The following is a 15,387-nucleotide window of genomic DNA, read 5'->3' on the forward strand; positions in this document are numbered from 1 at the left end:
TTCTACACTCTGTTACACTCGCATAAATCCAGACCAGTTCCAATGACATAAATGGAGTGAGTTGCTTTGGATTTACATCTGTGTAAGAAAGAGCAGAATTTAGCCCCAAATGTCCAAAATGGATATTGAAGTCAAATATATGAAAAAGACTTTTAAATAGCTCAGAATCTATATTGGTTCATTAACAAAGCTGAACATTCTGTGTGGAGGTCTATTCTGTATTCTCTCTCCTTTTTTTTTCATATTAAAGTTGTATTATTTATACCTAATGTAGTTACGTTGTACAATACACGAGCAGAGTTTGTTTAGCAACAGTGGTGAAAAAATATTCGCTACAGGGGCAGTCTGGCAATATTGCTTGTTAAGGCATGCTATTTGTAAGCAAATTTATATGAAAACTATGCAATGTCTAATACTAAACTACTCCAGCCCCAGACTGAAGGGTGATTTTACAAACGTCCTGCAGCACTCAATCATTCCTTCATTTTAATGTCTTTATTTTATGATTTTGTTGATGAAATACTACTTACCCAGTGCTCAAAATTCCTTTTAGGCTGCAGGCACTGGCTAGTTGACATGGCAAGCAATATTTTACAGCTATATATTTCAGCTTTCTCTGTCCAAGTTGGAGGACACAGTAGCCAAGATGGTTTTTCATAGTAGAAATATATTTTCATATTTATTTATTGATTTGACTAATGTATCTATTTTTCAATTCACATGCTTATGTTTCAATCCATTAAAGTGATTCATGTTCAAATAATATGTTATTGCAAGTACAAAGAGGAGATAAAGCCACTGTATACTGGCTATAATGCAAGAAGAAAAATAATAAAAATCCATTGCATGATTAAATATAGTTTTTAATCCCCAAATGATCAAAAGTAAAATGATGTTTTTAATTATTTTTAAATAAGTTTTTTTTTAAAGTAAGATGCAATTACTTATGAAATAAGTTCTCAGGAAATAAATATTCTGTAGATATTTCTTATCCAGACTAAGTACTCAGTGTAAATTTACCATAAGGCATCAAATTACCATCAAAATAAAAATTCAGAAGGGTTTTAATTATTTAATATAGGGAATTGAATGGCAACTGGTAATGAAATGTTGAGCCTTTCACCTCCAGGTCATGGGTTGGAATACAGCCCAGATAGATAGTGGCCGGAAATTGTAATTACAATAACTCGTGGCTGTTCAGTACCTTGTGTTAAATGAGTTGTTGGTCTTAATCCAGTTTCTAGTGGGCAGATGTCCACATTAAAAAAACAACAATATGCCATCTATTGGAGGTCTCAGGAGAGAGGCCAAGATCTGAATGGGCATGAAAACTGAACTACCCTTTTACACATGTAGACCTTCTGAACAGGACTCAGGCAACCTTGTAGTAGAATCGGAGCATTCTGAAATTTTGGAGGGAGGTATCCTCTTAATTTCTCCATCTCCACCTGCTGCAACTCCTGTTTTTCCCCACCCTTTGCCCTCATTATCCTGGGCTCCACCATTACCTTAGTACAAGCCCAAGGAATCTTAGGCATCAAATCCTCTTCTTTCCCCTGCCCAAGCCTGAAGTGTGTCTATGTGCAATAGTAGACCCTCTTCTCCTCACCCGCTAGGCTTCTCTGAACATATCTGCACCAGCTACCTTGCCGCTTTCTTGCCTTCCCTCCTAGCTGCCCTCCCTTGTATACTGTTGTGCTTCAGAGAGGTGGATGGATACAGTTAGCAAAGGGAGCAGTATGAAGATGCAAGGAGGAAGAGTCCGAACCTCTAAAGAGGTTAAAACTACAGACAAAAAAATATGAACAAACCTTCTTTTCCAACCCTGCTCCTAGGCATGAAGCAGGAAAGCCCAGTGGTGGGTTTTCTTCCCCCACATTCCCTTCCTGGATAATAATAGGGTTGCAGAATCCTAGTAGGTGTTCCTTTTTATTTCTCCTTCCTGCCTCTGATTGACAGAGGTGGGAAACTCAACTGGGGAGTATATCCAGGCACTGCTGGTCAGGGAAAGATAGGATAGAACTGCAGGGTTCCCCTACTTATAGGACTGGTCTTCTTTAAAAATCATGGAGTCCACTCTGACTGCTCACTCACCACCTTGCCATATAAGCCACTGCATCCAATTACAAAAGGCAAGCCAACTGAATGATTCTGCCAACATTAACAGCAGCAAAATAATTAACAATGTTGGCATTAACTTGTCATCATTATGTTCCAGAAGTAACATTGTATTGGGACTAATGGAGGCGGTTTATACCTCCACTTGGAAAGTGATCATGATAATAAGTTTAATGGGGTGCTTGCATTTCCTAGAGCCCCATAGTAACAACACCCTGACTGGTCGGGAAACTTGATTTTGCGGGTGCTGATATTAGATTGTAAAAGTTTGGTTTAACAGCTTGCATGATCACTTAGCTATAGAAAAGCCACACATCAATAAGAGATAGGTCTGGACAAGAATTCTGGATCCAAAGCTCCTGGAACTTTGCAGAAGTTCAGAACCACATCTAGATTTGGATTGAACTTCAGGATGAGTCCAATCTCTGATGGCACCCCCTGACTGCATCATCTACACACTGTGCATCATTAGGAATAAAGTAATCACTGGCCTATATTTTCAAAAGTTACTAATGATTTTGATGTTCCCAACAGGAGGCACCTTGAAGGGGCCCAATTATCTCTAGTATCCTGGGACCAACTCAGCTCCAGCAACACAGAAAACAAGTTCCTAATGTCAATTTAACTTAGATATTGTGTGAGGTTTTTTATTATTATTTATTTCTGTGTAGTGTGTTGGTGGGGGTGGGACAGAAGGTGGCAGTAGAAACATTTAAGCTCTTTCACCCACTAGTGCTAGAATGTTGGTACTGCTCCCTAGAGTTGAACTTCTGGGACATCATAACACTGTAATTCTATCACTGTGTCTGTCTCCTTTCCTTTCCTTAAAGAGGAAAACTCCAGTGGCTACCAACCTGTTTTTTCTCAACCCACTGCCCCCATTCTCAGATAATCTATTTCTGTCACTTCTACCCCGTGTCTCACATTCCCTCCACCCTCCAATGCTGGATACTTCACTTGCCCTTTCTAGACCCTATTTTGTGCTATCCACGAGGGTTTATTGGTGGTTGGGGAACCATAATAGTAGCTCACATATGAGCTAAGTGAATTAACTCAGCTCCTGCTCTTACGTGTATCAGCATTCCAGCCAAGCTAACTCTTCTCCCACACAAACCAGTTAAAGCAATATTACTGTATCTACCTGGCCATCGCTGTAATAGCTCCTGTGGAGATGTTCTGCTATATCACATCTAGGAATGACAGTGACCATTTATTCATCTGCTTATTTTTTCTCTTCCTCCTACTAGCTGTTCCTCTTTCTTTTGCTGTTCTCTGAAGAGTCTCTTCTCTTTTAGTAGCTACCCCACTCCAAAGGCCTGTTTCTTCACAAGATTACCCAAGGACATTCACTCTCTCTTAGGGCTTGTCTACACTACCGCTGAGTTTGATGTAACTTAAGTCACTCAGGAGTATGAAAAAAACCACACTTAAAGTGGTCTCTGCACTGTGCTATGTCATCAGAAGACACTCTCCTGCCGACACAGCACATCTTCACCAGACGTGCTACATTGGCGCAGCTGCATCAATACAGCTGTGCCGATGTAGCGCGGTTGTGAATATAAGTCCTTAGTGTCACTTTGCTGTCAACCATCGTGCCCAGCCCTGCACTCCCAATAAGACCCTTCCTTCCACACTCAGTCATGGTACAGATAATGATGTGACTGTCCTGAGATCCCAGCTACAGCCCTGACACAAGACTATTACAACCAATCAACTGTACCCTGTCTAACTAGGAGTGTGCATGTACACCAAGTCACAATCACAGAGTTACCTGTAACTGTGAGTCTGGTTAATGCTGACTGGTGACAAAACTGGAGACCTACATATTCAATATATGTATTTCTAAGGTGTCTTTAATTGTGGTATGTAAGCACCAGGAGATGTATGAAAAATTTCAGTATAATAGGACTTGGGATCCTACATATCAAATTCACTTTTGAAAATGGTGCTTAGCCATCTGAATCTCTTAGGTCTTGAAATGCGGAACAGTGCAACACCTAAACACCTTTAGAAATCTGGGCCATAGTGCTTCACAGCAACACAGTACCCCAATAAGCAATCTCCAAAACCCCAGACCGGAGTCTTCGCACTAAGGGCATGTCTACACTTGCCTCTGGAGCAATCGATCCAGCAGGGGTCGATTTATTGCATCTAGTGAAGATGTGATAATCGACTGCTGAGTGCTCTCCCATTGACTCTGGTACTCCACCAGAGCGAGAAGCGTAGGTGGAGTCGACGGGGGATTGTCAGCAGTTGACCTACCGCAGTGAAGACACCGCAGTAAGTAGATCTAAGTACGTCGACTTAACTTAGCGTAACTTAGATCGACCCCCTCCCCTCCCAAGTGTAGCCCAGGCCTAAGAGTTAAACAAGACAGAAAAAAGTACGTCACTGCACTGTTACTGCCAAGACTGAACTAAATCCCTAGCCACAACCATGGCAGGGAGACAGTTAAATATGTCAAATGAAGATCTGGCCACTTCCTTCCCAGCTGGGACATGCACTCACACACCACACACGATTGGTGGTGGAATCTCCATCCTTAGAGGTTTTTAAGGCCCGGCTTGACAAAGCCCTGGCTGGGATGATCTAGTTGTGGTTGGTCCCGCTTTGAGCAGGGTGTTGGACTAGATGACCTCCTGAGGTCTCTTATAACCCTAATCTTCTATGATGCTATGATTACTTTGCATGAATATGATGATAGAAAACTAATTTTAAATTTGAATCAAACCAGTAATTTTACAAAGGCCTGATTTATCTATCAGTGATGTCTCAGGCAAGGCTTGATTTGAATATGTAACAAAAGAAAAGCTTTAAATGCCCTCATCCTGCCAGCCTATCTGTTCTAAATCCACAGACCGGCTCCCACCTGAGAGAATGAAAGGACCAATGGCTTGATTTTCCTCCCATTCTTCACTCCAATTCACCCAGTCAGGGATTTTAGAGGAAGAGTTCCACTTAGTTGCGTCACTTCTGTTGCATCAAGAGTTAGTTTTCTGTTTTGTTTTGTTTTTTTGCTTATCATGGCTGGTGGGAGAAAGAGGTGCGGTGACAGACTATAAAGGGGTGACTGGGCTTAGAGGTGTTAGGCCAGATTTGTAAAAGTACTTAGGCAACTAAAGATGCAGATGGGCAATTACATTGGGATTTTCAAACACATCTATGTGCCTGACACCTATTGAAATCTATGGGAGTTGAGTGCCTAGACACTTTTGAAAATTCCACTTGGTGCCTATCTGCATCTTTAGGTACCTAAATACCTTTAAAAATCAGGCCCTTAGTCCAGCCATAGCCAGGTTAGGAGAGAGTGCTACTAGATCCAGTCCCTACCTGGTTTTACTTTATGTCTGTCCGGATAAATGCAGCCTGGTTACATACTGTAGCCTATTTTTTCTCTGTGGTCAGTTTTTGTTTGCTTTGTTGTCTAATAAACTATTACTTTTAATCAACAAGAAGGACTGCTGCAACACTGGTCCAAAAGGAGAAGCCCAAAGTCTCACAAGTTGTCACCTAGAGCAGAAGTCAGGCCCCACTGGGTATTGTAGTCAGTAGTTTTGTTTCTGCAGCTAGAATAAAGTAGTTTTATAAGCAGGTGGAATGTACCATCAATTGCTTTAAACAAGGGACAAAATATTACAGTAGTGGCTCTGAATCATTATGGACCTGGCCCTGATTTGAAAGGTGAACTGTTTCATTCCCAACACCAGTCACCTGAGCCATCCCAGTGCCTTCAGCTATTGAGTGTTATCCCTATCTTTCTATGCAGTGTCCCACTCTGCAGTATATAAAGCAAGAAGACACAAATTATTGATGACCACTGTCAAGAAATCCTGAGAAACTACAAAACGTGCTTTAGGCCCATGTCTTCTATTAAGTTACTGTAATGATTGGCAGATACCTGTTTATATGATAACCTCTGCTGTCTTTCCATACACATATGCACCAACACAGTACCATAGTAAACTTAGCACCAAATCATATGCACACTCTCTTACACTGATTGTCATAATAATCATTGTTATAATAACAGACCAGTGAAATAAACACCTCTCCTAATTATAAGGATCAAATGAGATTTTATTGTGAAACAAGAGACATCAAGCTCACAATAAAGTTTGCTTTGTGGCATAATATCATGATACAATGAAAACAGAGAACAAGATGAATAATGGCATAATGGTACTGTGTATGTTTTAATTAGCTAAAGGTAACCAAATGAGGTTTGCCACTATTATATTAAGGTCAGATCTCCACATGGTTTCATCAACATCATATTAAGACAAGCAAGGTGATGCTAAATTGGAGTTTAAACCTAATCAACATAATTAAACAGAAAGTAAGAACATGTGTTTAAAGCTACACCTATTTTACTGATCATTCTATTTGCATGAGTCTTGTACAGTAAATATTAGCACCAAAGAAATGTTAATTAAATTGTTCCCATACAAACAGAACAAAAAAGCCTCATCTAAATTGGTATTTTTTTAAATGGCTGCACTACATCTTAGCCTTTTGTGCATAATCCATTTCAAAAGTGTATTCAAATTATGTTAAATAGTCTAATACATTCCAATGTATTGACATACTGACATTTAATGTGTGGGAAAAGGGAAACTACAGTGGACTAAAAAAGTCATGGGAAACTATAAAAACAAACTGAGCATAATTTAAACTGATTGGATGCTTCCTTTTAAGAAGCTATTAGTTTCTAAATCCAAAATGTAGATATTGAACTGTGGTCAAGCTATGACTTAAATTGGAAAAACATGTTTTATTATGTTTGAGTCTTGTAATAATGTCCTGCACAACTGATTCAGTGGGAAATTAACATTTTCAAAAGTGCCTAAGTGACTTAGTCTCATTTTCAAAAGCGACTCCACTGGGAGTCTCCACGGGGAGCTCCTATGTACTTTTGAAAATTCAGGAGCCTCTCTGCATCTTTAGGTACCTAAATACAGCTAAAAATCTTGCTTTCACTTTTGAAAGTAGGGCATAGGTGCTTTTGAAAATTGTATCCCATATCAATATACATAATACTCAATGTATTGGGTCTGAGGGTATGTCTACACAACAAAAAAAGAGCAGAGACTCTCAGAGCCTGGGTCAACTGACTTGGGCTCGTTCTGTGGGGCTAAAAACAGCAGTGCAGAGGTTCAGGCTTGGGCTGGAGCCTGATTATGAGACCCTTCCCCTCACTGGGTTTCAGAGCCCAAGTTCCAGCCTGAGCCCAAATGGCTACACTGCTATTTTCAGTCCCACAGCACAAGCCATGCGAGCCCGAGTTAGTTGACTCAGGCTCTGAGACTTGCTGCCGCTAGTTTTTTTTGTTTGTTTTTTGCTGTGTAGACTTACCCAGAGTCTCCTCTCAGGTGTAAATCCATTGATTATAATGGAAAAAGAACGAGGAGTCCTTGTGGCACCTTAGAGACTAACACATTTATTTGGGCATAAGCTTTCGTGGGCTAAAACCCACTTCATCGGATGCATGCAGTGGAAAATACAGTAGGAAGATATATATACACAGAGAACATGAAAAAATGTGTGTTGCCATATCAACTCTAACGAGACTAATCAATTATGGTGGGCTATTATCAGCAGGAGAAAAAAAACTTTTGTAGTGATAATCAGGATGGCCCATTTCAAACAGTTGACAAGAAGGTGTGAGTAACAGTAGGGGAAAAATTAGCGTGGGGAAATAGCTTTTACTTTGTGTAATGACCCATCCACTCCCAGTCTTTATTCAAGCCTAATTTAATGGGGTCTAGTTTGCAAATTAATTCCAGTTCTGCAGTTTCTCGTTGGAGTATGGTTTTGAAGTTTTTTTGTTGAAGAACTGCAACTTTTAGGTCTGTAATTGAGTGACCAGGGAGACTGAAGTGTTCTCCGACTGGTTTTTGAATGTTATAATTCTTGACATCTGATTTGTGTCCATTTATTCTTTTGCATAGAGACCGTCCGGTTTGGCCAATGTACATGGCAGAGGGGCATTTCTGGCACATGATGGCATATATCACATTGGTAGATGTGCAGGTGAATGAGCCTCTGATGGTGTGGCTGATGTGATTAGGTCCTATGAGAGTGTCCCTTGAATAGATATGTGGACAGAGTTGGCAACGGGCTTTGCTGCAAGGATAGGTTCCTGGGTTAGTGTTTTTGTTCAGTGGTGTGTGGTTGCTGGTGAGTATTTGCTTCAGGTTGGGGGGCTGTCTGTAAGCGAGGACTGGCCTGTCTCCCAAGATCTGCGAGAGTGAGGGATTGTCCTTCAGGATAGGTTGTAGATCCTTGATAATGCGCTGGAGAGGTTTTAGTTGGGGGCTGCAGGTGACGGCTAGTGGTGTTCTGTTACTTTCGTTGTTGGGCCTGTCCTGGAGTAGGTGACTTCTGAGTATTCTTCTGGCTCTGTCAATCTGTTTCTTCACTTCAGCAGGTGGGTATTATAGTTTTAAGAACGCTTGATAGAGTTACTCCTGATTTACATAGGTAAATGAAAGCAGAATCAGACCCATTAACTTTAGTTATATGCTTTGAAATATGAACTGAAGACAAAAAACCCTATCAGTTTAGCCAGCTGTAATTATCTTTATATTTGCAATGCACTGATTTATTTACACTTACTATTTCAAAAAGTTATTGTTACATTTTGATGAGCAGTAAAGGTTCATAGTTTTCACTTTAATCATTTTTAAAGAAATGTCTTTCAAGCACTGAATTTTTCTAGCCATTGCATTTCAGTATCTACTGCAAAGAAAGGGTTAAAGTGAAAGGCAAAGGGTCTGGTGTTACTGAAGCCCCAAATAATGAGCAGAATGCACAGTGCTCAGCCACAGAATTAGCCCTTCTGAATACAATGTTGGCAAACACTGGCATTAAAAGGACCCCCAAATGAGCAAAGACGTCTTCCACTCCATCATGAAGAATTGTTCTCTGGAGTAAGTACCAGTGGGGAAATGCTTAAAACACTTACCATATGTGACTAAGAGGGGTCTAATTTGTCCATTTTGAAATTTTGCCTTTCTTTTGAAAGGATAGTTAATTTAAAGTAATTTATTTCATAGGTGAAGCTTTATTCTGAGTGGTTAATATATCACCCTTGGTTGCCTGAACAATTAGAAATTGTCACCCAAGAAAAATATTGCCGTTCATGTAAATAACTATTTACCTAAAGGAAATGGGAATCCACAAGAGTCAGCATACTTTAATGAGGCATGACAATAGGGAAAAAAAGCCAGTGGTATGCTGCATCTGCTAAAGCTGACATCGCTTATGGTAAAAATTGGCCAAAACAACTATTATTTGTTTTTTTCTTGTCAGAAATAATGCAGCTTGAAATTTTCAACAGGCAACATGCATCCAGACCATTTGTTACTTCTAATGGCCTAATTGTTCTCCTGGCAGAAATAAAAAATTAGGGCACTTATGTCATTTACCTAAATTTCTAATTAATGCAATGGTAATGGAGAAATTGGAACAGAAGAAAAAACTCTTGGGTGAAAAATGTCTCTACTAGCCTTTACATAATTTGTCTTTGGTAACTTTTCTACTCTCTTTTTCTTCTAATCAGCAGGATGCTGATCACGGCATAGATGTTGTACAGGACAAAAATATATAATATGCTCCAATCCTGGAGAAATATGACTTCTGCCACTTTTACTGTTGAAACAAAGCACAGTGAAAGCAATACTTGTTAAAAAGGGAAATGAGTATCTCATAAAGAAAGGGTAACTTTACAGTAGTTAAAATCCAGAAACTCTGTACTCACACAAATGCATGTACCCTCAGTACATTAATATGACATTGGGAATCTGCTTTACACTTAAAAACAGCAACAAAATTGAAGGATCAGGCTGTCTTTCTATCCTTAACTTTTCCCACTGTGCTGTACCCAACTGTATAATACATAGCGTGCAAAACACACCATGCAATGATTGGAGACCCACTCCAATACTGACACACAACAGGGTGAGGGACAAAGTAAAACTTAACATTTGAATTCCATGTGCTAATCAGGATCTCATGGGGTTTTAATTTAATTTCTTCATTCTTAGAAATCAAAAGAGCCTTTGAAGTAGTTTGATTTCAGCCTACGCCATTGTGCTTCATATTGTTTCAGCGTGAAGTGTGTCAACATGCACTGATGCACTTAGATTAATCTTAAAACCATCTTTGAAATATCACTAAAAGTGCCTGGGATTTCCTATGTTGAAACACCTTTGAATGCACAGCACTATGTTGGTCTTTATTGTTGAAATGTTATTGAACAGACAGTTGATGATCTATATACTATAAAGATACTTATAAGTGGATCTTTGACTTGACACAGCATGTTAATCTCGACTATAGTACTGCTGTTAAAATACAGGTATCCAGTGATGCATGCAAACTGAAATTTCAAGGTAATTAAAATGAAGCCATAGTTAGTTCAGAGCTGGAGTCTGCCCAAGCTTCCAGGGGGACATACAAGAAAGTTCTAGTGGAGGTGGGGAGTGCATGACAGTGCTGACAACACAGATGGTTCCTTTAATGGAAAAATCCTATAGTATGTGATAGGAATTATACAGTAGGGTTCTACAGAAATGTAATAGATTCCTATGTAAAGTATTCTAAATATCTTTTTAGAAAATGATAAACTTGCTATAGATTTATACAACTATTCTACAGCAAATTGAATCAGTAGGATACTTTTAAAAAATTCTATAGAAAGGTTATAGTTTTCTACAGTACTTTCTATAAGGGCCAGACTGAAATGAGGAGACTGAACAAAAAGCAGATTTGCTTGAAGTTTGAATCTCAAATCTAAGAGCAGGAAACCCTCAAAAAAAAAATCTGAAATCTTGATGCCCAAATTTGCTGAAAGTTTTGTTATATTGGGTTGGGGAAAGTCTTCTAGTAGTTCTGCCCTTTTAACCTGCTCCACCATCCATATCATCAAATGGTCTATGTTGCAGATACATTTCCTGCAACTTTCTCCTGAATACATGATCACCACCCAAAGTCTGTTTCTCTGCAGGTTGCTTTAAAGAGATGTGAAATTCACCATGTTCCAGAGGTTGAGCATGATGCCTCTTCCCAAGTGCCTCACCACCAAAATATGTTCCAAACAATATTTGATCCTGTGAAATAAGAAGGTCATTCCACGTGTCCATCCAGGGCACATTTGCTTTCCTCCAGTGAAGCAGTCCTCTAGGCACACGTCAGAGCCATGCAGAGCCAATCCTACTTGTACATCTTATTTGCCATTTTGATTTTCCTAATACTGAAGTTCCTTCACAGCTTGAACCCACATTTAGCAAAGCTGGTCTGAGCTTGTCTCTCTCAGGATCCAGTCAATGGCATTCCTTGAATAAAGAGTCACTAATGAGTAATGTGAGCTGCTTCCTCTCCTCCATTTGTCCCCACCTGGGTCTGAATACTGTATATGCAGCATGAGAATCCCTTTGGCCTGGCTGAGATATCAAAACCTTACAAGGGCTTACAACAGAAACCCTGGCAGAATCAGAACTTCAGCAGCACTAGCAGGCATTGCTAAAATAAGCAGTTACAGGCTAAGGTCATGATGCCTGCTAATATAAAGACCGTATTTTGTATAATGCATTCAAATGCCAGAGGGAGATAATATGATCCATTTGTCAGATTTTTCTTTTAGTTGTAACCCTAAAACCATTTTGGAATGGAATGACCCACAAATGATAATGAGGTGGATGGTGATGATGCCATTGCCTGTGATAATGGTGTGACAGGGAGAATACCCAGGAAAACTGCACAGACTAAGTCTTAAGGTGCAAGCAAACCAAAAAAAGCTGGTTCTTATATATATTGGTGCAGAATAAAAGGAAAAAACAGAGCCAACTTACCAATGTTAAAAAAATACTTTCTACGGTATCTCTTTCAATAATCTTTAGTTTTGTAGCTTATTTCATTTACAAACCCTTCAAAAACAAGCTCCCCAAACCTAGCACTTGGTACTGAAACAACAGAAGGCAAGCCATATCATACTGTGGGAGTACCACATCTCCCTACCAGGGAACAGTTTGTAGCAAACATAGCAAACAGTCCACAATATGAAAATGTATTTAATGCAATTAATAATTTAAGAAGTGAGAGCATGTGCTCTTGGAGAGTTAAATGCTTGTCAGAGTGATAGATGCACGCTTCACCACCAATACATTTCGTATGAAGAGCAGAGGGATTTTGCAAACTTGTGTTGACCTTGGGTTGCAGTATATAGGAGGCAGATTGCAAAGGCAGGCCTGCTTATGGTAGGAGAATGCGTCAGCTCTCAATTTACAGCCCTTTCCCCAATTAAAGGACTGTAAAAACATTAAAATTAATGCAGTCTTAACTCCAGAGCAGGCTCTACTTTCTTAATTAGTGCATAATTATTCAGTTTTTGATATCCTGGAAAATTATCACATGGAAATTATTTTAGGCTCAGTAACAATAGCAAAATCTCTCTCCCCCCCACCAACTCTATTAACATGTGGAAGTAATTAACACTTTATTACAGTGAAAATACTATTACTGCTAATGTTTAATGACTTTTGCCATTGCATCATAAGCAGGAAATTTAGAATACTATAGAGCAATGGTCTGCTATAAATATATTACAAAGATTATGAACCAGCTTCAGATTATTCTCAGCATTTAAGATGAGGACACTACATACAATAAATGCCATTGTGCAGGAAAAATAATTTTGTGATACCATCCAATCCATGCAGAAAAATATCTAGCACAATAACATTCAGTGTGTGCAGTATAAGAAACAAAGGTGTGGTACATATCAAAGCCTGTTATTAATCAATTGAAACATAAAACCTACAGCATTAAATTATTGTCTCATAACAGTTTAATACAAATTTCCAGTCAAATGAAAGACAAAAAGTGTTGTGACGATATGTAGCTCCTCTTAAAACAACTTAAAATGAAGTAGCAGGAAGGTTCATGGGATTTATTGATTTCTGTATTTTTGTTATTTAGAGTGAATGTCTACTGTAGATCTCTCCTATACATCTTAGAAATTATGCACCAGCTTTAGATGATTCACACTAACAGCAATTAAGATGCTGAATCCACTTAAGTGTCAAAAAGGTCAGTGCTCAGGAAATATTATTTCAAACTAGTGTGACACAGTCAAATGCTGAAGACAAAAGGTAGGAGAGAAAAAGAGAGAGATGGAGAAAGCTTTGTCTCTAGTTAAAGTCCTTTCCACAGCTATGACAAGGGTACAATAGTTAACTAGAACTAGAGCACTGTTTACTAAAATGTTTCACCAACAAAATGCAAATAGAAAATTGTAGATAATATTAAGTTATTTTCCCAGAACAGCTTTATGGAAATTGCCAGTCAATATAAAACAATGAAATACAAAGCTCTGTACAAAAATATATTATATATAAATATATAAAAAATAGAACACAATAATGACCCATAGCAACCTCAGTAAAGCTGCATCAAGTTGCATTTGGCTTATGTGTTCATTACAAAATTGTCAGGATGACAATTAATGAAGACAAGCATTAATCATGACGCAATAGTCTCTAGAATTATTGTAAATGTTAATATTATATGTGGATGGATCATAAGAGTTTTCCCTTCTTTTCTTTTTAATTTGATTTAACCAATCCCAGTAGCTGGCTAATACTATGCACAATCCCAGGGGACACTTTGTTTTAGAAACATCCCCTGCATATATTTGCCCACATACATTAGAAGATAGAATGAGAGTGTAGAACATGAATTACACTGTTCTGGAGCATCAGCATCTGGAGTGAGTGTGCAAGTAGAATTCATCTGAGGTGTACACAGATATACACTCCAGGATTAGCTTCTTGCAGTCACAAATGAAGCACAGAATCATACAATCGTAGGACTGGAAGGGACCTCAAGAGGTCATCTAGTCCAATCCCCTGCACTCATGGCAGGACTAAGTATTATCTAAACCATCCCTGACAGATATTTGTCTAACCTGCTGAGATTCAACAACCTCCCTAGGCAATTTATTCCAATGCTTAACCACCCTGACAGTTAGGAAGTTTTTCCTAATGTCCAACCTAAGCCACCCTTGCTGCAATTTAAGCCCATTGCTTCTTGTTCTATCTTCAAAGGTTAAGAAGAACAATTTTCTCCCTCCTCCTTGTAACAACATTTTATGTATTTGAAAACTGTTATCATGTCCCTTCTCAGTCTTCTCTTTTCCAGACTAAACAAACCCATTTTTTTCAGTCTTCCTATAGATCATGTTTTCTAGATCTTTAATCATTCTTGTTGCTCTTCTCTAGACTTTCTCCAATTTGCCCATATCTTTCCTGAAATATGGCGCTCATAACTGGACACAATACTCCAGTTGAGGCCTAATCAGCACGGAGTAGAGCAGAAGAATGACTTCTCGTGTCTTGCTTACAACACTCCTGATAATACATCCCAGAATGATGTTTGCTCATTTCCCATTTTGTATGTGTGCAACTGATTGTTCTTTCCTAAGTGGAGTATTTTGCATTTGTTCTTATTGAATTTCATTCTACTTACTTCAGACCATTTCTCCAGTTTGTCCAGATCATTTTGAATTTTAATCCTATCCTCCAAAGCACTTGCAACCCATCCCAGCTTGGTATCATTCACAAACTTTATAAGTGCACTCTCTATGCCATTATCTAAATCATTGATGAAGATATTCAACAGAACCAGACCAAGAACTCATCCCCACTTGATATGCCCACTGGAAACCACTGGAAACCATTGATAATGGCAGCCATTGAATCCAGCATTAGCAACAGATTGGATGACGATTCCCTCAAATCTGCAGTTATAAATTTGTTAGTCTCTAAGGTGCCACAAGTACTCCTGTTATTTTTGCAGTTATACTAAAATAATGTATAAGAAGAATCTGTGCTAGATTACTAGGCCAAGTTCGAATGCACTCCTGTTTTGGGTCAGGAACAGCAGATGATTTGATGTAGATTGTGAAATGTTAGAATTCCTAATGATAGAAATATGATAGTGCAAAATGACACAAAAATCACAGAACCTCATTCCCTGACACAGATCAGTGAAAACGTGAGTTCTTTTCTCATGGTTACTGTAACAATCAGGGCACTTTGGTATTCTAAAGAGGAAGCTGACATCAATTAACCCTTCCATATCAGGAGAGGAAGCCACAACCTAATTTTCAATGGTTGATACATCAGACAGGCTGTCCATACAGAGTCAGGGAGAGTTTCCAGCTATATGGGACCCAAAGCTGGGAGAAACGATGGAAGCCAGCAATTCCAC

The sequence above is a fragment of the Emys orbicularis genome, chromosome 7, assembly GCF_028017835.1.
Source record: "Emys orbicularis isolate rEmyOrb1 chromosome 7, rEmyOrb1.hap1, whole genome shotgun sequence".
Lineage (NCBI taxonomy): Eukaryota > Metazoa > Chordata > Testudines > Emydidae > Emys > Emys orbicularis.